The 23,383-nt window shown below is 37.1% G+C and overlaps 1 long non-coding RNA gene across 2 annotated transcripts; it reads right to left on the bottom strand.

Moving 5' to 3' along the window:
* Positions 1 to 20,216: 20,216 nt before the first annotated feature.
* On the bottom strand, positions 20,217 to 23,377 carry LOC144382107 (uncharacterized). Of its 2 annotated transcripts, XR_013448519.1 has the most exons (3): positions 22,623 to 23,377; positions 22,285 to 22,321; positions 20,217 to 21,256 (listed from the first exon to the last, which is right to left on the bottom strand). It is a non-coding gene; the product is annotated as an uncharacterized LOC144382107 (long non-coding RNA). The 2 variants fall into 2 exon arrangements; XR_013448518.1 differs by having other exon boundaries at positions 22,285 to 23,377.
* Between the last annotated feature and the right edge of the window lie 6 nt (positions 23,378 to 23,383).

The raw sequence follows: 23,383 nt of genomic DNA, 5'->3' as shown, positions 1-23,383 counted from the left end.
GATGTGTAATTGAATTGGCCACTGCTGCAGGCAGTTGGTGCTGGATCCTGCCAGGACCTTCTGAGGCGCCTTATTGAGATGCGGGTCATAACTGCCTGCCTGGGGGAGGTAAAGGGGAAACGTTTATTCATTGGCTTTTGCCCCTGTTGGTCAAGGGTGGCCCCTCAGGCAATACTCGCTATTAACTCCTCCCCACCCCCAACACACACTCACACTCCTGGTTGCTTATGCCTGAGTGTTGAGCCAGTTCCCAGGGTTAGGTATCCCACTCAGGGAAGCTCCAAGACTAGTAGAGACAGGAGCTGTCATATATGGAGGTGATTACACCTGCACAAAACTGGTTGGAGCTTGCACAGGACTGGTCATTACAGTAGCAGCTGCAATAAGATGAAACTGAGACAGTGGTGGACAAGCTGTACATGATATACACTCAGGAGCTATGTCCCCACCCCACCCCAGGTTTCTAATATGTTCAATACACATGCTTGCATGCTGCATTATAATACTTATGTTTATTATTAACACACTTTTGAATATAGTTCTATCCAGATATCCAGAAACCTACTGTAAGATTTCTGTTTCTCTCCCAAGTATATTCCTCTCCTTCATTTACTGAATGGTGTCTAACCCACACAAGAAATGTAATGGAATATTCATTTGTTTATTCACTCAACCAGTGTTTATTGTGAGTCAGGTATGTGCCACCTGCTGGGAAATCCAGCAGTAGACAAGGCATAATTCCCACCCTTACCATCCAGGAGGGGAAGTTCACAAGAAGCTCTGCCATTTTGATGGAGCGTAAATGTTGTAATAGAAGATGAACGGAGGGGCGTCTGGGTGGTTCTGTCTGTTGAGCCTCCGACTCTTGATTTCGACTTGGTCTTGATCTTAAGGTTGTGGGATCCAGCCCCCCATCAGGCTCCCCACTCAGCAGGGTGGGAAGTCTGCTCGAGATTCTGTCTGCCTCTACCTCCTCCCCAACACCCTCACTCCGCTGCCCGCTAACTTGTGCTCTCTCTCCGTCTCCCTCTCTCTTAAGTAAATAAATAAATCTTTTAAAAAAGAAGATGATGATGAATGGAATCCCAGTGGCCAAGTACAGAGGAGGCACTGATCAACAAAGTGTGGTGGGAGAAATGGGGCTCAGGATGCAATTCCAAAAGGAAATGATGCAGGAGCTTAAATTTGGAGAATAAATTTAAGTTAGCCAGATTGGTGAGATGACGAAATAAATTCCAGACAGGAGACACATGTGAGTAAAAGGCACAGAAGCAGGAGAGACTAATTGATCCATTCTGGAAACTACAGTGGGTCTGTGCAACTGAAGCCAGGGTGCAAGGGTGCTACCATCAGGAGATGTACATGAAGGGGCAAATTAGAGGCCTCTGTATATCAGACCATGATGGGACTTGAGGAATGAAAACACTGGATTTTAAAAGGAGTGCCATGATCGGATTTGTGTCCTGTGGAGAATGGTTGGGAATGAAACGGAAGAATATCAGTTAGGAGGCGATTGTCAATAGTTTAAGTTCACCGGTTCAGCCAACAATCATGGTCTAGTATGTGCCAGGCATTGTTGTGGGAGGAAGGGGCTGGCCATGGTGGTGATGGTGGTTGTGATAGGAGTGATGGTGGTGGCATGGTGTTTATGGTTGTGGTTTAATGGAGATGGTAACAATACCTAATTTTAGATAGCATTGTCTCTGTGCCACGTAATTTCTAAGTACTTGACATATATCAGACTCATTTGATGTTCCCAACAACCCCATTAGGTAGACAATATATTACCTTCCATTTTACATGTGAGGAAACTGACAATCAATAAAGATGAAAATAGAGAAAAATTATAGGGTGTAACTTTAAATTGGGTAGCCAGGGAAGGCTTTTCTGAGAGGGTAATTTTAAGCTCAGAGCAGAATGACAAAGAAGCGCCCAATACACAAAGTTCAGGTTAGGCGGGGAAGGGTCATTTGGGGAAGGGGCAGCATTCCAGGCAGAGATATGCAGGGCAAAGACCCAACAAAGCTCATGCGCCTGGTGAACACAAGGATCACAAAAGGCAGCAATGCCCTTCAGTTGGTCACAAGCTGAGCTTGTGACAATGTCTTAGGTTCAAGTGAGAAATGGCCAGGGCAGTGGGACTGGGACTGTGGAAAGGGGGTATGGATCTGAGAGATTTTGGACGTGGGCTTGGCTGGTACTTGGGTCAGGAAAGTGGGTAAGACTAAGTAGTTCTCAAACATCAATACACACAGCAAAGCACAGGCCAAGCTTCCTCCACTGTCATCTCCATTCTTTACACAACTGATAATCTCACTCAGACCCGCAAACAGCCTCTCCAGTCAGGTACCATATGCCTATTTGTCTCATGAGGACACTGAAATTTAAAGAAAATGAATAATTTGACCAAGATCACACAACTTGTAAGTAGCGAGGCAGGCATAATATTCAATATATTTGATTCTAAAATCTTTCTTCTATAATACAAATTTCTTTAAAAATTCAGAGACTTAAGCCATTTTTTTTTTAAAGATTTTATTTATTTATTTGAGAGAGAGAGTGAGGGAGAGAGAGAGAGCACAAGAGGGGGGAGCGGGAGAGGGAGAAGCAGACTCCCTGCTGAGCAGGTAGCCCGATGCGGGACTCGATCCTGGGACTCCAGGATCATGACCTGAGCCGAAGGCAGTCGCTTAACCAACTGAGCCACCCAGGCGCCCAACTTAAGCCATTTTTATATGTGGCCATTATAGAGGATTATATCCTGACTTCTTTCATTTTTGCCATTAATTCATAATCACCAGAGTTGAACAGATTTTTCAGCAATCAATGTAAATAGTTGAGTAATTTTTTTTAACAGTTGTAGAATATCAATTTAAAAATAACAAAAATGGTCAAAAATCAAAATTTTATTTAAAATCTTTATTAAGATGCCATAAACACTTATCCATGATGAGATATATACACACTTCTTTTTTTTTAAAAGATTTTATTTATTTATTTGACAGAGAGAGAGAACACAAGTAGGCAGAGTGGCAGGGAGAAGCAGGCTCCCCACTGAGCAGGGAGCCCAATGCGGGGCTCGATCCCAGGACCCTGGGATCATGACCTGAGCCGAAGGCAGATGCCCAACCGACTGAGCCACCCAGGCGCCCCATATACACACTTCTTTAAAATACATTATCATGATATGAAAATACATTATCACGATATGAAAATACATTATCACAGTCAACTTAAATCAGCCTAAGTAAATAATCATAGATGTGCCTAAGGATACATTGCATGGAGATTTTTCCCTATAGCATTGTTACAATGATTAACAAAAATGGAACAAACCAAATGCCCAAAAATATGGTTCTAGTTCAATAACTTATGGGTGGTTTTTTAAAAAATAAAATTAGTATCAATCTTTAATAGAATAATAATGTGAAAAAAGTCACCATGAAGCAATTGAATTTAGAAGTTTATAAAAAATAACTACTGCATGATTTTCTATTTGCTAATGGATGGTTAGATGAATGCATACATGCAGGTGTGCACAAATGAATGGCTAAGTGGCTAGAAATCTAACCGAAAGTGAATAGAGGTACATCTGAGTGGCTGGAATATGGATAGCAGAGTGTGTGTGTGTGTGTGTGTGTGTGTGTATGCGTGTGTGTAAATATATATATATAAAATCCAAATTTTATAAATGTTATATAAATTTATAAATACTCTGTAAAGAACATATATTTTATTTTATAAGAATAAATAAAAATAAAAGCTGATGTATTTAAAAAATTTTTAAATACATCATTATTTTACTCCAGACTACATATAAAGAAACTGAAGTATTGAAAGGCTCCAAAATGCCTATAATGTAACATAACAAGATGAGCAAAAATGTCAGAATTGAAAGCCTGGTCTCTAAATCCCTAGTCAGGTCTTTAGCTACTATACTCTTTAATTGTCTGGAAAATTAAAAATTGATCGAATCTGTCTAAACAATGTTGAACTCTACTTCAGTTAAGACTCTTTCTCTCATTTGTATATATTAAAAACAACTTGAATTCAAATGAAACAGAAAAAAAAATGTTAAAAGCTTTTCTTACTGTCAGAGTAATATGAATGTAAACAATGTGAAAGAGCCCTTCAGAAGGTTTAATCTAAACAAACAAAAAAAATTAAGAATTCAGCCTTGTTTCACTTTTTCCCCAGAAGATAGACTCATAATTAAACTTTTCACCTTTCCAAATTACTAACTCTGTATCCTGCACAGTGGGTGGTTTTCTTTCCAGACATTCTGACTTGGAACAATGTATAAAGCAGGAGTCCCTGAATGGAATTTATAGCTAAATTTAACTAGGCATATTTTAATAAGATTAGCATATCTTTGTTTTTCAACACTAAGTACCTTGCAATTAACTGAATTTAGACAGCATATTGTTTCATCAGAAGTGAGATTTGAAGCCTTAATTTCCATATTTATTGATGTTGTATGTGGAAAGAAGTCTGAGTAAAAATTCCTCTGTCTGCCCTAAAGAGATTTCAAGAAGGAAAGTGTGTTAACCTTTCCAGGAATCTCATGTAGACACAGAATCTCACCTAGTCAATTCTGACTTCTGGAAATATTCAGCGTGGCTTTTCCTGGGGGGGGAAATAATTAAATAGGAATGCCTAGATGTTACAACTATGGGTACTCTGTCTAGACAGAAAGGAACTCAAAAGTCGTCAGTGAGAATATGGCAGCACGTAAGGCTGCCCCCCAGCTCCGTGAAACACCTATGAAAGAACATTGTCAGAACATATTGTCTTCTTCATTATCATCAGGTGACCAGATAAAAACCCTTAGTGTAAACAAATCAATATGTCTTGCTTTCAATAAATTCAAAATTGGCCAAAGCTCTTAAAAAACATATCTACAATGTAACCACAAGAATACAATTTTCAATAATCTATAAAAATCGGTCACAAGTGATAAGAAAGATGCTCCTTTAACATCCCCCAATTTTCCATCTTGGATAGCATACTTGTAAGAAGATATCCAGTTAAGAGTGCATATACGTAGGCATTACCCACCGAGAACTACCTTGAAGGGGAGAAAATCTACTTGGCAAATTGCTCAATTCCTCACTAGAAGCTGTGAACGCAGCAGTTGGTCCCTGGAAGGACAGGCTCTGTTTACTGAAGGTAATGAGTGAAAGATGAAGTTCCTCCCAGGTATGGGGACTGGCTTTTCATGGGGCCACAACCAAAAGATGTACAGAAATCTCCCTCCTCCCTCCCTGAAGCTAATTAGCAGCAATGCTGCATGTAAATAAACCCAGGAGGAGGTAAATAGAAGTGAAGGGAAATTAGAGCTGCAAGTTATCACACACAAATAACTATATGTCAATAATACAGTATATAAGATAATGAAGGAGTTTAGAGGACACCAAAATCAATATCGCCTATGTGTGTAAGTCTACACTCTTTTAACACATTATGAGATGGAATAGTCTTCTAAATATGCAAGCAGTGTCTACCAAAATGAAGCAGATAAATCATCTTTGCTGAATGAAAAATTGGACCTCCTTAGAATAAACACACTCTCAGAAACGAACATGTCAGTATTAATTGAAACTTTTAGCGGTGGACTTGATATAAACATTAAACTGCATTTAATGGACTAAAAAATGTGGCTACAGAATAATCTCATTCACTTTTAGGAAAACTGAGTGAACTCAAAGTTAAATATTTACAGAATTCTCACTATAATATCCAAATATTTAACAGAAAATGAATTTATCAAATGAGGAAAGCTTTATGTATATGTTAAGATTTCACTGACATGTGGGAAACATTTTGGCAAATTACAGATTCTTGACTTTACTTTCCAGAATATTTGTGTCAGACCAATTGTTTTGCTTTCAGTTGCTGCCAATCAGTAATAGTCATCTTCTAATGAATTTGTGAAATGTTTTAATAGTTTTCTGATTTTTAACCAATTATTTTAGCTAGTGTATGGCATCATTCACTGAATCGGAAGGAAAATTTAAATGTTAGCAGCAAAATATTTTACACCTGTATAGGTTGCAATATTATTTCACCAAATAAGAACTCTAGCCCTTGATGAGGACATGTGGTACTCTAAAAGTTACAATTCAAATAGGAACCCCACACACACCTCTGAATCAAGAAGCTTTATGGAAATCACTGTATGCTCCATCTTATAATTCACAGATGTGTCCATATGCAGTTAGTACCAGTGATTCTGTGATCAAACCAAAAAATCAAAGAGGCTAACATTTTCTTAGAGATTGGGCAGTCTCTCCAAATGTAGAATGATGAGACATGAGTCAATGTGTATATGAGCAGTGCACTCTATTCTATCCTTGTAGGAAAATGGTCTTCTTTACAGATCTAGTGAATAATATGTGTGTGTGTGCGTGTGTACATGCACATGTATATGTGTTCTACAGTAAAACTGTACATGAATTTATACAAGAGAAAGAGACTAGAAAAGGGAGCACAGAATTTTAAAAACTGCAAGTTGACAAGTGAAAAACTCTATTTGTAAAATTTCGTTTTGTCATAGTAGTTTAAATTTTTCTTTCAAGATAAATAAATATATTGGGGCGCCTGGGTGGTTCAGTTGGTTAAGCGACTGCCTTCAGCTCAGGTCATGATCCTGGAGTCCCAGGATCGAGTCCTGCATCAGGCTCCCTGCTCAGCAGGGAGTCTGCTTCTCCCTCTGATCCTCCTCCCTCTCATGCTCTCTATCTCTCATTCTTTCTCTCTCAAGTAAATAAATAAAATCTTTAAAAAAAAAGATAAATAAATATAAACATATCATTTAGCACAGACACAAAGAATAAGAAAATAATATTACATAATTATCATCGCTAATATTCAGTAGTTTCTGAAACAAATTTACAACTGTTATGATAAAACTAGAGTTTTTACTCTTAGTTTCTGTGTGTTCTAATCTAATTGATCAATAAAATGAAGCATTCTTTGCCCTACTTTTTGTAAGTTATATGTGCATGTCAAAGAGATAACTTTAATATTTTGTCTGGCAGTACTCCTTTCCCACAGAACCCCAAAGGGGTGGTATAGACAGATAAAGAATAATGAAATAGTCCCTACTGACAGTGAACTAACTTTATGTGATACACTGTGGAAACATCCGAAATTTTAGAAGGCTAAAAAATTTGGACTGGAATGAACAGGAAGTGGCAAAAATTTCATCTCTACTTGTATCGGTTTCCAAATTATAATTCACTAGATTCTGAATGTTTCACAAAAGAGTAATTATTAACTGAATTCAGACTATATTGAAATTATTTAGGAAAAATGATACCATAACATTTTGTGTGGTATTTGCAGACAGAACTCCAAAACTACAAAGAAAAAATTATGCCAGCTGACACTTTGGGCACCATGATGACTAGGCTGAACGCTGTATTTTCAAGAGGACAAGTCCCAGAAATTTACCCATTCTTGGATCCAGTTTACTAACCTTGAAACACAAAAAAATATATCTCAGGAAGAAACTGAACACAGAAAAAAGCAGCAATGTGTTTTGAAGAAGCAGATATAAGGAGTAAAGCTAAGGAAATCCATTGTTAGAGGTGTGGGTAAATCTGAATAAGTGTTGATCATAAAAAATCATGACAATACTAATGATGATGACCAATTTGGATGATTAAAAACAAATTGGAACTGGGCACCTGGGTGGCTCAGTCATTAAGCGGCTGCCTTAGGCTCAGGTCATGATCCCAGAGTCCTGGGATTGAGTCCCACATCAGGCTCCCTGCTCAGCGGGAAGCCTGCTTCTCCCTCTCCCACTCCCCCTGCTTGTGTTCCTGCTCTTGCTGTCTCTGTCTCTGTCAAATAAACAAATAAAATCTTTAAAAATAAATAAATAAATAAATAAATAAATAAATAAATACAAATTGGAACCATAATACTAGAAAACAACATATGAGATGAAGAGGGAGTAGAGTCAAAGCAATAAATGTAGTGAATTTTAAAAAGGTGACTAGACATCATATTAATGGAATGGATAAACACCATCTCAATACATGTAGAAAAACCATTTGACAAAATTCAACATTCATTCATGATAAAAACTCTCAACAAAATTGGTTAGAGAAAACACACCTCAACATAATGAAGGCCATATGTGACAAACCTACAGTCAACATTATACTTAATGGTGAAAAACTGGGAACTTTCCCTCTAAGATCAGGAACAAGATAAGGATGTTCACTCTCACCACGTTTATTCAACATAATACTGGAAGTCATGGCAACAGCAATCAGACAAGAAAAAGAAATAAAAGGCATCCAAATTAGTAAGGAAGAAGTAAAATTGTCACTATTTCCAGATGACATAATACTATATACAGAAAATTCTAAAGACTCCATCAAAAAACTATTAGAACTAATAAATAAATTCAGTAAAGTTGCAGGGTACAAAATCAGTATACAAAAATCTGTCATGTTTCTACACCAATAATGAAGTAGCAGAAAGAGAAATTAAGAAAACAATTCCATTTACAATTGCACCAAAAAGAATAAAATACCTAGGAATAGATTTAACCAAAGACCTGTACTCTGAAAATATAAAGGACTGATGAAAGAAATTGAAGATGACCCAAGCAAATGGAAAGATACTATGCTTATGGGTTGGAAGAATTAATATTGTTAAAATGTTCATACTACCCAAAGCAATCTACAGATTCAATGTGATTCTTATCAAAATTCCAATAGTATTTTTTACAGAACTAAAACAAATATCCTTAAATTTATGTGAAACCATAAAAGACCCTGAATAGCCAAAGCAATCTTGAGAAAGAACAAAGCTGGAGGCATCACAGTCCCAGATTTCAAGGTAAACTACAAAGCTACAATAATCAAAACAGTATGGTACTGGCACAAAAACAGACACATAGATCAATAGAACACAATAGAGAGCCCAGAAATAAACCCACACTTATATGGTCAATTATCTATGACAAAGGAGGCAAGAATACACAATGGAGAAAAGAGAGCCTCTTTGATAAAACTGGTGGTGTTGGCAAAACTGGACAGCTACAGGCAAAAGAATGAAATTGAACTACTTTCTTACACCATACACAAAAATAAATTAAAAATGGATTAAATACCTAAATGTGAGACCTGAAACCATAAAACTCTTAAAAGAAAACCTAGGCCTAATCTCTTTGACATCAGCCTTAGCAATATTTTTCTAGATAGGTCTCTTCAGGCAAGGGAAACAAAAGCAAAAATGAACTATTGGGAATACAACAAAATAAAAAGCTTCTGCACAGCAAAGGAAACCATCAAAAAAATGAAAAGGCAACCTACTGAGTGGGAGAAGATATCTGCAAATGATATATCCAATAAGAGGTTAATATCTAAAATATATAAAGAACTCCAAAGTCAACACCAAAAAAAATGAATGGTCCAATTTAAAAATGGACAGAGAACCTGAGCAGATATTTTCCCAAAAAAGACATCCAGACAGCCAACAGATGCATGAAAAGATGCTCAACATCACTAATCATCAAGGAAATACAAATCAAAACCACAATGAGGCACCACCTTAAACCTGTCAGAATGGCTAGTATCAAAAAGACAAGAAACAAGTATTAGGGGGATATGGAGAAAAAGTAACCCTTGTGCACTGTTGGTGAGAATGCAAGCTGGTGCAGCCACTAGGAAACGAGTATTTCAAATTTGAAATTGAAAAAACTGAAAATAGGAATTGAAAAAATTGGAAATAGAAATGTCATCCAATCCAGTAATTTACCCAAAGAATACTAAAATACTAATTCAAAAGGAGATATACACCCTTGTGTTTATTGCTGCATTGTTTACAACAGCAAGTTATGAAAGAAACCTGTGTCCAGCAATAGATGAATGGATAAAGAAGATGTGGTCTATATATTTACAATAGAATATTATTCAGCTATAAAAAAGAATAAGATCTTGCTATTTGTAACAACATGGATAGACCTAGAGGATATTATGCTAGGTGAACTAAGTCAGGCAGAGAAAGACAAAGACCATATGATTTCACTTGTATGTGAGATCTAAAAAACAAGAGGGCACATGTGGTGATGAGCACTGGGTGTTATATGCAACTAATGAATTGAACACTACATCAAAAACTAATGATGTACCATATGCTGGTGAATTGAACATAATAATAAAAAGAAGAAATCTAAAAAACAAAACAAATAAAAACAGAAGCAGAATCATAAATACAGAGGACAAACTGATGGTTGCCAGAGGGGAAGAAATTGGGGATAGACGAAATGGAAAAGGAGATTAAGAGGTACAAACCTCCAGTTATAAAATAAATAAGTCATGGGGATAAAAAGTACAGCAAAAGAGATATAGTCAATAATATTGTAATAACATTGTATGGTGACAGATGATGACTATTCTTATCGTTGTGAGCATAGCTTAATATATAGAATTGTCAAATCACTATGTTGTACTCCTGAAACTAATGTAACACTGTGTGTAAACTACACTTCAATTTTTAAAAAAGAAGTGAATAGAGATATTAACTTTATTAAATCAAATATTGATGTCAAAAACTTAAAGTTTACAAAAAGAATAAAAATAAATGTGTAACTTCCAGTCTAGTAATGGAAACTAAAGAAAACTTGATCCAATAGAAGGCAGTAAAGGAGGGGAACATATTCCAGAAAAAAAGATATGTCAAAGAGAAAGCAGAATAAAGCATAAAATAACTTTCATATCTTTATGTATAAGTAAATTATAAAAGGCTTCATCAATTCTAAGGTGCACATGTGTTCACCTTTAACATGTCTGGAATCAGAATGCATATTTCAATTGATGGTGTTTTAAAAATTACTGTTGGCCATGCAGCAATTGTAACATGGATGTCAATAACTATGCATACGTGAACATCAAAGTGCCAGGATCAAAACTTGCATAATGGGTGGCAATACCTCAGAAGAAAAACCTGAAAAAAATAGTAGAGTAGTATTTTAACTCTTAAGAACCAAATAGTTGTGGGGAGGGAGGGGAGGGAGATGAATCAAACAGGTTTAACAACATTCCCAAAGCTAGACTCAAAAAGAGGTTTATTCTACATAATTGCAAAGCCAGTGTGATAGCCACTGCTATTGGCTTTTAGTTCTTTTGAGAAATGCTGCTTTTGATAGCACAGAGGGTGACCAGGCCTGGAAAACACAAACATTGATGACCCTACCTCAAAAACTAATTGAGAAGAGTTAGACTCTGAATGTGGTAATTTTTAGAAATACTTTATTAATTTATTTCACCTATATTTATGCATAAGATCAACATATTATTTTTAAATATCTATAATTAATTATAAGAGCTCTTTTAATAAGGTCCAAATAAGCATTGTGTCGCTGTTTAATTGCTATAATTTTTGTTTCTTTTTTTTTAAGATTTTTACTTATTTATTTGAGAGAGAGAGAGAGAGAGCACGAGCCGGGGAGAGGGGCAAAGGGAGAGGGAGAAGCAGATTGTCCGCTGAGCAGGAAACCCTTGGCACAGGGTTCAATCCCAGGACCCCTGGATCATGATCTGAGTCGAAGGCAGACACATAACTGAGCCACACAGGCGCCTCTATTTTTTTGTTTCTTAATGGTAACTAAAATGATGTTGTATCATTTAATAAATGTAAAGGAACTAGACCTCCCAAATAAAATACAGAGATTTGCAGATTGTATTTTGAAAATCTAGTTAGATGTTGTTAATAGGAGACTCCTTTTAAACATAATGACACAGGAAAATTGAAAGTAAAAGAATGGGGGAGTATATCTGAAAAATACTAACAATAACAATAGCAAAGCCCCATCTAAACATATAACCATCAGCAAAATTGACCTTAAGGAATAGAGGGTTATTACCCAATAACGAAAGGAACAATTCACCAGGAAACTAACAGTTTTGACTCTTCAAGCACCTAGCAACATAGGCTAAAAACAAACTAACAAAATGGATTTACTGGGGAGAATCTAGAAATTCACTATTTTAATAGGAGATTTTAACTTACATTTTTCAGTAACTGATTAAATCGTCACTTCTAGAATCCTACAGACAACAAGGAAAATCATACTCTTCTCAACCACACAGGGAACATTTACAAAAATTGACAATGGACAGAGCCACAAAACAAGTCTCAAAAAAAAAAAAAAAAAAACTACATCATTCTCTAACCAAAACATGATAAAAATTAGAATTAAAAAACACTTCTGAACAATTTTTGGTTCAAAAAATAATTATAATAACAATTAGAAAACAAATTCAACAAAACCAAATAGAAATCCCTTGAAAAGACTAAAAAAAAAAAAAATGGACAAACTTCTGGCAAGATTATTTAAGAAAACTATTCAAATGCTAAAAATTAGGAATAATGGGGAAACAAACCATAGACACAACAGAGTTTTCACAGACCTTTTAACAAAGTGGTCCTGAAATTCTTGGAGGAAAATGGATTTGAATAACCAGGATAATTTTGAAAAGGAAAATCAATGTGTCCTCACCTACTAGAATCTAAAGCTCATAAAACCACAGTGATTAAAATATGTATTAGTGCAGAGATAAAAAACAGATCAGTGGGGCGCCTGGGTGGCTCAGTTGGTTAAGCGACTGCCTTCGGCTCAGGTCATGATCCTGGAGTCCCGGGATCGAGTCCCACATCGGGCTCCCTGCTCGGCAGGGAGTCTGCTTCTCCCTCTGACCCTCCCCCCTCTCATGCTCTCTGTCTCTCATTCTCTCTCTCTCTCAAATAAATAAATAAAATCTTTAAAAAAAAAAAAACAGATCAGTGTAGCTGGATAGAACCTAGTAACAAACTTAGGTACATATAAGATAGTGCACAGGTAATACACTAGAGGTTAGCTCACAAGTGAAGAGAAACAATGGACCATTCAGTAACTGTATCATCTTAACTGCCAGTGCATATGGGAAGAAATAAAATTAGACACCTACTTCACATGAATCACAAAAACAAACTCCGTATTGATTAAAACCTAAAAATGACAAGAAAAGCCTCAAAACTTTTAGAAAAAAATATAGCATAAATAACTTTACATGTTAGGGAAGGATTTCTTAAATAACACCAAAAAAAACATACAGGAGAAGATTGATAAATGTGAGTAGATTAAAAATTTTAAGACTCTATATTACCAAAGATATAATAAACAAAACAAAAATAAAAGCCACAGGCTCAGAGAAAACATCTTCAAAGCATAAAGGATGAATATCCAAGGTATTTTTAGGACTTCACCAAATCAAAAAGGAAAAAAAAGCAAAATAATGAAGGAAGAAAAAATGGACAAAGAATAAGAAGAGGTAATTTGTAGAAAAGGTAACCCAAATGGCCAAAAAACATAACCATTAGCAAACAGAAACACAGATTTAAACAATGAGTTTCCTTTGTAAACTCATTAGACTGATAGTCTGATCTCCCCAGTGTTGGTGAGACTGTGGGAAATCAGAAACTCCTGCATAGTCAATTTGATATTAAACAAAGTCTATACAAAGATAAAGAAGATGTAAATAATATAATACAGCCATCAAAAAAAAAATGACATCTTGCCATTTGCGACAACATGGATGGAACTAGAGGGTATTATGCTCAGTGAAATAAGTCAATCAGAGAAAGACAATTATCATATGAGCCCACAGATATGCGGACTTTAAGAAATAAGGCAGAGGATCATAGGGTAAGAGAGGAAAAAATGAAACAAGATGAAACCAGAGAGGGAGACAAACCATAAGAGACTCTTAATCTTAGAAAACAAACTGAGGGTTGCTGGCGGGGAGGAGGGTGGGGGGATGGGGTGGCTGGGTGATGGACACTGGGGAGGGTATGTGTTGTGGTGAGCGCTGGGTGTTGTGTAAGACTGATGAATCACAGACCTGTACCCCTGAAACAAATAATACATTATATGTTAATTAAAAATAAAACAAAGTCTATACATCAGCCATTCAATTTCTACTTTAGCAGTATAGATATCTTTTTTAGAAAAGCTCCAGAACATGTGCACAAGGGCACATCTGCAAAAAAATTCACTGCAACAATAAATGTACTCCTGAGAATGTGGGAACCCCCAAACTGCTGGCCAGTAGTGGAGCAAATAATCAAATGTGGCTTATTCATACAAAGGAATACTATGATCAGTTTTCAAATTTTAACCAGATCAATATTAAGCAATATGATGTTAAGTTTATTAAGCTATTTATAAAAGGATAGAGATAATACCACCTGCAAAATATTTAAAATCCATCCAAAACAATACTATATAGTTTATGTATATGTGTATGTATGTGCATATGTACATATGTATAAAAAGTCCAAAAACATTCAAAGGTTCAATTCACAGCATCTTTAGTATACTGTTTACTTTTAGGGTAGAGAAGGATGGAGGGTAAGATTTTATTCATATTTGTAAAGTTTTATTCATTTAAAAGAAAAGAGATCTCAGACAAATATGTCAAAATGTTAACACATTAAATATGGCTCATATATTTGTTGCATTTTCTATTGTTTCATAATATAATTTTTTATAATTATAAAGTTATGATTTTATAATTTTTTTGTTTTTATAAAGGAAAACAAACCAAAGTATCACAATGGGAATCAGGTGGAGAGATAAAGAAGAATTATATTACTCCCTGGATTACAAAATAATTGAAAAATAAGATACGAGGCAACTGATGGAAGATAAAATACATCTTTATAACCAACAAGGCTGATTCCACTGTTTAAAAACACTGTGATATAATACGTGGTACTGGAATGAGCCCCATCTGTAAAACGTCACTTTTAATACCTATCTTGCAGATTTTCCATGAGGCTTAGACATTATGAATATAGAGAGACAGAGATAAAAATAGATAGGGACACAGTCATGTAGCAGATTGTTGGTTGCTAGCCAACATCCATCTCTACTTCCCTTCTTTCTTCCTTAGAAACCCTAATTTCATTCAGGTATTCACCCTCCTCCACATGGCCAGGTACTTTAGAAGTAATTCCCAGCTCAGGAGATGGGGTAATTTGACTTCTTTAAGCCAGTTGTGGTAATCCCATTTCTCTTACCTATGATTGGTTTAGGAATGGGGATCCAGCCTAATACAGCCCTGAAGTATTCCAGAAGACTTTTGGGAAAGATGTCTTCCTAACAAAGGGAAAAGGAATGAAAGAGCCCCATTGTTGTTTGCTTGTTTGTTGTACCTCATGGGATGTTGTCTCTGGATGTGAAGTCGAGAATGCCGCAGCCATCTTCTGACCCTGAGGTCACCACTGTTAACACGAAGGGAATCAGAAAAATAGAAAGAACCTGACTCTTCGATGATATTTTTGAAAATCTGTATCAACCAGCCTGGGAATCTACCCTTCTTCTGTACTTCTTATGTGAGAAAATAAATTTCCAACTTGAATGAACCGGTTTGAGTAGGGTTAACTGTTATTGGTTGCCAAAACATCCTAAATGATAAAAAAAAGTTCAAGCCCAAAGCCTTGCACATCAAAGGCAGGCTATAAATGGCAGCTAACATTATTATTCCCATCCAACCTTGTCCATCCAGTCTCCCCTTACTATCCTCCAATACATTACCAATGCAACACAGATCAAACTATTTCCATCTTTATTCCGGTCACTCCTATTCTTAAGTGAAGTGACTATTCCCTATTGTAACTATTAGCATAGAATCCAAACTTCATTTCCTAAGTACAGTTTTTATTGCTCACTTGGGGAATTTAGGAACAAGGCTCACATTCATCACTCTGCAATTATGAATTATAGGTTAGGATTCACTCTGTTTAGTTTTACCTACAGTTTTTACTCTAATCAAAAAAAAAAAAAAAATCAGGAAGTATAATTTCAATGGATTACCTTCCAGCAGAAACCTTGGTATTTTACTACCACGAGGCAACCAAACTCCAATAGAATCCTAATAGAAAATGGATCCTTTCAGATTTTTGACAGATAGAACATAAAGTGAATCTTTTTGTTCTATTTATTTTAAGACTGGAGGACAAGACCAAAGACATCACAAAATATGAAGATAGACATATTTTTTGAAATAGGAATCCAGAGACCACATGGATCCCACTGGAAACCATAATGATTTAATAATCAACAGGGTAATAGACCAACAAGTAAAACAAGAATCCTTCCTTTTTAGCCCCCAAAAGTGGCAGAACATGATAAAGCAAATACATCTGAAGAAAAGATTCTCCCCCAAGAGTGACAGTGGCTTACTGAAGCACAGACTTACAAATGGGGTGGGAGCAGATATGTAACATGAAAAGCCACCAAAAGGTGAATCTGGTGTACCTTGGGTGAGACAGGGGAATCTCCTGGTAGAAAACCCTGCCCTAACAAGTCTAATAATCACATTCTACTAAAAGACTTGTAGGCAAGTGTTAGTAAGCAAAGAGCCTCTTGAGGTAGCAGCTACAGAAGAAAGGTAACTGCCAAGATCAATACAGAAACATTGCTCAGCCATTATGCCACCAAGATATTCCTAAGAAACATGAATGATGTAAAGATAGGAATAATGTACGGAAAGTGAAATTGAATTAAGACATGAAATGCTAGAGGAAAGATAAATAAACTTGCATGGGGCAAATTGTCTACACACTGGATTATTTGGGGGCACTGGCTGCAGGCAGGTGGACATAACTACAGACTGAAACACCAATATGGTTCCCCTGGATTCCATATTCTCTGCAGCTTCTTGCAAGCTTTTCGTTACTCAGCCCCACATGATTCTGGAAACCACACAGGTGAGAAATAAATTTTCATCTCTGGCAGTCTTTAATAGTCATGCTTCCCAGCTGTTCAGTAAGGTGTTCCTTCAAGTAATTGCCCTTCAGGGAGTTTGTGGTGAGACAGGGACGTGAGCAAACACTACAAACCACCCAACTCGTTCTGCCAGACAGAGTCATTCTCCAACCTGGCCTGGCCAAGAGGCCCTAAAGGCAACTGGATTTCTGAAAGCAGGAATATACTATCCTTTTAAGCAAAACACATTGCTCTAGTGAAATAAATAACTGGAACCTTATTAACAGATCCCACCTGCATGCAGTTGTCAGGAAAGGAGAAGGAGAACAGACTTAAGCTTTGCTGGTAATTAACACACAAAGAGCACAAGAATCTTCTTCAAAGACGGCTAGGCTGTACCGTGTCTGACCTTGGACAGCAAGAGTTAGACCCAAAGAAATACTGGCCTCTTACCATGTGGTCTAACAGGCCTTGGGGTTCCAGCAGATACCTGTGGTTACCTACACAAGGCCGTCCCCCTACCCTTCTTCCTCATTGGCAAAGCCCTGATTTTCAGTGATCCCTCCTCAGTGAGCCAGATCTGAGTGTTGTGGCCGGTCACCCAATTCTGTTCCAGGAAAGGCTGGAACCACAGAAAAATTGTCCCTCTTTCTGCCTCTGGATATTGGTATGTGAAGACATGAGCTGTAACCAGCAATCTGAAACCACTTTGGAACCATGAGGGAAACTAACCAACACACTGAGGCTAACAAAGAAATAACTAGAAAGGACCTGGTCTCAATAGTGTCATAGATTCACAGAATTAACCAACTTTGCAGCCATCCCACCCCCAGATCCCAGGTAATGTGAGATAATGTGTCCTCTGGGCCACTTTGAGCTAGCATCCTCTTATTGAAAGCTGGAAATACAGTAACAGATGCTGAACTCTGTCTATCCAAATGTAACCTGCCAAAGATGCAAATTATATCTTGATTAAATGCAAATAAAAATGTTTCTGTTCAAGGAATGTTCTTACTGTTACATGAACAAATGTAACAAATGCAAAGGCAATTCATCTTCCAGATTTATAAATGCTTTGTCACATGCTTAGAACATTAGGCCTCTCCTCAAATTAGCAAACTCAGTGATCATTCTTCAAAATCTCTGTGAGGGCCTCTCCCAGTTTTTTTCAGCACATTTTGTTGTTCCCTAATATTATTTCTGTGTATTTTGTAAATACTTCTACCAAATGGCTTGTAGTTGTGTATCTGTTGCTGTCGCATGTGAGTTCCCTACAAAAGAAATAATATTTGTGATGGTTAATTTTATGTGTCAACTTGACTAGATCACAGGGTACCCAGATATTTGGCTAAACATTATTTCTGGGTGTGTCTGTGAGGGTCTTTCTGGATGAGATTAACATTTGAATCAGTGGACTCTGAAGTATATTGCCCTCCCCAGTGTGAGTTGTCATCATCCATCCATTGACGGCATGAATAGACCAAAAGTCAAAGGAAGGGAGAATTCACCCCTTTTCTGTGTGTTTGACCTGAGACATCAGTCTTCTCCTCCCGAGACTGGGAATTACATCATCGGCTCCCTTGGTTCTCAGGCGTTCAGAGTTGGACTGAGCTACAAGAGTGGCCTTCCTGAATCTCCAGCTTGTAGATGGTGGATCGGGGGCTTCCCAGCCTCCATAATCACATGAACCAATTCCTTATAATAAATCATATATACCCCATTGGTTCGGTTTCTCTGGAGAACTCTAATACAATGTTTCATCTATCTTTATAGCCTTAACATTTAACATAGGAACATTAGTTGGTGTGGCCATTTTAAAATATGGTCCCCCAAATTCCATTTTGAGGAAAGTCCATACCCCTGCCCTTAAATCTGAGCTGGCTTTTACATCAACTGGTAGCTGCATGAGTCAGCCAGCTTGTCATTTAACCCTGCCAAGTCCACAGATGACTGCGATCCTACAGATATCTGATTGCAACTACAAGAGAGATACCAAGCAAGATCGGCAAGCCCCTCCTAAATTCCTGACCCTTAAAATTGTGAGCACAAAAAAAGGTTGTTTTAATCCACCAAGATTTGGGGTCACTGTTACACATTAATAGTAACCAGAACAATTGGTACTAAATATTTAATGAATTTATGAATGAGAGGTAGAAGAGATCTTCCTACCATTAAAAAAAAAAAATGTTTTAAGTGTAAGTTCAGGATAACTTCATCCTGTGGCAATTTTTGTGGTCAAAGATACCTTTCCTATCACTCTGTGCATTAAGAGTAAACTCTTACAAAGCTCAATTCATGTATTAAAGTCTAGACATTCTGCTTGGTGCCTGTAGCTTTTACCTCATCTAACTCTCAGAACCAAAGGGGGGACTCATATTTGTCATTACATACTTTAAGCATGAAGAAGTGAAGCTCAGAGAGGCTATAGGTTACCTGTCTCCATGGGTAGCAAATAACTGAGCTGGAATTCCCCCCAGGACTGCCTGTTCCAAACCATGTCTTCTCTTCACCACTGCACACAATCTCTTTAACTAAATTGTACTTTACCCATAACCAGTAAAAACAAAAGTTCAAATAGTTTGGCATATCACTATGTAATACCACAGGGGTGGTATTAGCCTAGGGCAGACCTGGACATTATGCCAAGAACAGATAAGGCTAGAGCCATCAGAGTTCTACTTCTTTTTTTAAGATTTTATTTATTTGTCAGAGAGAGAGAGCACAAGCAGGGGGAGCGGCAGAGGGAGAGGGAGAAGCAGGCTCCCTGCTGAGCAAGGATCCCAATGCAGGACTCTATCCCAGGACCCTGGGATCATGACCTGAGCTGAAGGCAGACACTTAACCAACTGAACCACCCAGATGCCCTAGAGTAGGATTTTTCAAACCAAACCCTACTGGATTGTGTTTTGAGAAAGCACACCAGGAGTTCATATTAAAGTGATACGATTTCAATAAATTCCACCTACTAATGCATCCTTTTTTTCTTATGCTGTCTTTATAAATTATTATACTATGAATTATACTTATTATAAACTATAAGGTTAATCCTATAAAAGTACATTTGCTTCTGAGAGAGCATGTGAGACTCACACCAGACAAAAAATCAAGTGCTATCACCTCTCGAATAAAAATTACATCTGATTACCTGAACCTGGTCAAAGATAAACAAAATAGAAAGAAATGCTATTGTCATCCCATCACCTCCATGCTCTTAGTGCCCTTATAGCTATTATTGTATTACTAATGTAGAAGACCATCATTTTAAATGGATCATTGTTACCGGAAGTAAACTCTTATACACCGACATTTTTTAATATATTCTTTGACTTACATGAGCCCTTCAGAAATGGGATTCAGTAGTTTCTCCTACAGTATACTTTACTGTCTATTTTTTTAAATTACATGGTATAAGACTTAAAAGAAAAAAAAATCTAAAATTCCAAAATTGTGTCATTGTTTTTAATGAAGTTTCCAAAAGGGAAGGGAGGGGTTTAACAAAAAGGAACTAAGCAGTTATATTACCCAGTATCTACACATTATAAATCAAACAAGTAGTAAACTGTTTAACATTTATTTCACACCAACTGTACAGAGAATTGTACTGTGTGAATTTCAAAAGGAAAAAAAAATGTAGATATCAAGGTTTTCTTGGATCTAGATCACACTTAATAGCCTGAACAAAATACTCTGGAAGACTAGGCATGTTGTTAAATGATATTGCTTGAAAGTTCATTTTCACCAGTGATGTGTGGCTGACTGTGGTTTATTTGCTCAGTAGCCACTCTCACTGCCTTGACTTCCCTGCCACTAGAGCCCACCTGTCGCCAGCCACCCCCCATCCTCGCTCTCCCAGCCTCCCTTGCAGCTAAGAATGGTGTGATGGGTTCCAATAGTGTGACCAGAGAGGAAGATCTTCAAGAAACGATTTTCTTTTCTAATAGGACAGCTGCACAGGGCCGGGTTCTGCCACCTTCTTGCCTCTGCTGCGGTCCTATGACATGTGATGACCTGATAATGGGAGGCCCCATGTAACCCAAAGGGGAAGCCAAGGGCCTAGAAGCCTATGTGCGGGCCTAACACTGAGTCACAATGGTGGAACCTCCTGCTTCCAGATTTATTGACATATGGTATTAATTAAGTGTCCTTAACTAAGCCAGTTTTACTTAGTGGCCTATTGCCCTGCAAGTGACCAAACTAAAGCACAATGCACCCTACGGCATCAAGAGTTTCGGTATCTGGCCAATATTCCAACGTGAATGAGGAAAAAATAATAATTATTGATTTTTAAAACATATTCTAGAAGAATTATAAAATGAAATAATGGCAGTGCAATTGTCATTTTTTCAAAATGGCAGCTGCATGTAAAGTGAGAATCTGACTCCTGGCCCATAGTGTATACTTGGCTCAGTCATCTCCATGCATTCACAATGGGGCCTTCTTACAGCAGACGCAGCAAAGATACTTCCTTCTGACAGCATCCTTTCCCTAGTGGTAGAGAAAATAGAAGAGGATGGTGGTTAATAGAGTTTAATGTTAATATGGAAGAATATAAAAATAATCTCACCCATTTTAATTCTAATAGAAATTAAAGCAGGACCAACTGACCTCACCTCTACCTTCTCTTCCATCCATGTAGTGAGTGATTCAAAACATAATTTTCGGAAAGATTTTAAAACACCAAGAAACCCCAATATTACCCTATCAAGTTTTATATTCTCCAATGATTTAATACTTGGTTGTTGACCTGAAAGAAAATAAGCTTTTAGAAGAAACAATTGTTGTTTTATATAATGTCTAAGAACTTTCATTAGTTATTAAAGGGTTCTACATTTAATCTTGAATGAATCATTTTATCGATGTTGGTACGTGGGCCCACACTGGTATCAAGATTTTTATATTGGATTTTTAAACTATAATCCACTGAAACATAATTTCCCCAAAGTTTCTTACAGTCGAGACACATACTATATTGATAATCTCCTATCTAATTTGGTATCCAATGTTTTATGAAACATTCCCTCCTATGAGTTAAGATTCCTGCCTCAACTGTATATATTATTATGCTCGTAGGCTATTCAGTAACAAGACATCTGTTCAGAAATCCCTCTAGAAAGTTTCCTACATTATTTATGTCACTACTAAAACTATCTCCCCTCCCTTAAAAAAACAGCTGCTTTACATACAAGAGAAAAAAAGATCGTTATTTAGCCAGCAATGTTGATAAATGATTCTGGTGTCTTTTAGCTAACTGTCATTGCTTTCTATATACTAATTAGCTTTTTATACACTAATAAAGTCTCTTCTGTTCTCAAAGATTGTCAAGTAGCCATTTAACAGTAAATTTTAAATGCTATTCTTATATCCTCTCAATTAAAAGTAAATTTTAATGATTTTTATGTAAATGGTTTCAACCTCACAAATCAGTAAGATCTCTCCCAAAAGCTTGTACCATGATTTTTGAAAGCTCTGAACTTTTGTCTGCTTATTTTCTCCTGCAAGCTTAATATACTTACCAAAAATTTCCACATTCCACATCATCAAAGCTTTCATCTTGTCTCAAAAGAAAAAAGAAAAAAAGTTTAAATGCCGATTAAAAGCCAAAATCAACTATTTTCAGCCTCAATTTTCAAATGTCAGTTTGTTTTTACCTAATTCTAGTAAATTTATATAGTGTAATTCTAAACTTCACTATTTGACGTTTTCCCGCTGAAGAAAAGCAGTAGAACTTTTCACCACCTGTGTTGCTTTTGGAAACTAGCCCCTCCCATCTGTGGTCTGGACAACATAGTGCCCAGGCGGGTCCTTACTAAGGGGACTGCCTACACACTGCTGTCAGGACTCCAGCAATTACCTGTTGTTGCCCGGCAGCTGGATGTCCTGGAGAAGGGCCCTCTGTGAACAAGGTACCAACAAAAGAGACAGGTGACTTTCTACATTCAGCACACCATAAAAGGGAATTTCGAATAGGAAGAGAGGGGAAAGGAATCCATAAAAGAGACCAACTAAAGGTCAAGTCTTTGCATTTTTGAATAGCAACCATTTTCTGCTGAATTAGCTAATACACTATTTCTCAAGCCTTTGAATCTGATTCCTATAGAGTTTAGCTTTTCCAAAACAAAAGTGGGAAGGAAGTGTTGTTTTTCAGTATAAAGAGGTTCTAACTAGATTTCAATTAAAAGAAAAAAAAGAAAAAGATATACAGCTTGATGAATATGCCTAGAATTCTTGGCCTAAATACAGAATTTGCCAAAACCCGGAGGCGGGGAGTGGGGGGGGGGTGGGGGGAGCTGGGGCTGGGGAGTGGGGGGAGCTGGGGCTGGGGGGGGGTGTTCTGCCTATTTAGAATATGGTGCATAATGAGGTTGCTGAACTAAGCTAGAGAAAACAGGAGGAAGACACAGATTCCATTAGCTCAAGCAATATACAAATGCTGCTAATTATTTTTGTTCCATGACAAGTGTTGTTTTTGTAAAGATAACCACCAACTACCACCACCATCCCCCCAAAAAACTGAACTGGCCTCAAATGTACCCTTAATTATTCTTCTCTGTTCCCACACCCTCAACAACTTTGGTTCTCTAGCCCCACTCGTTCCTGCTATGAAACCTGACA

The sequence above is a fragment of the Halichoerus grypus genome, chromosome 6, assembly GCF_964656455.1.
Source record: "Halichoerus grypus chromosome 6, mHalGry1.hap1.1, whole genome shotgun sequence".
NCBI lineage: Eukaryota > Metazoa > Chordata > Mammalia > Carnivora > Phocidae > Halichoerus > Halichoerus grypus.
This window is presented reverse-complemented; position numbering and strand designations above follow the sequence as displayed.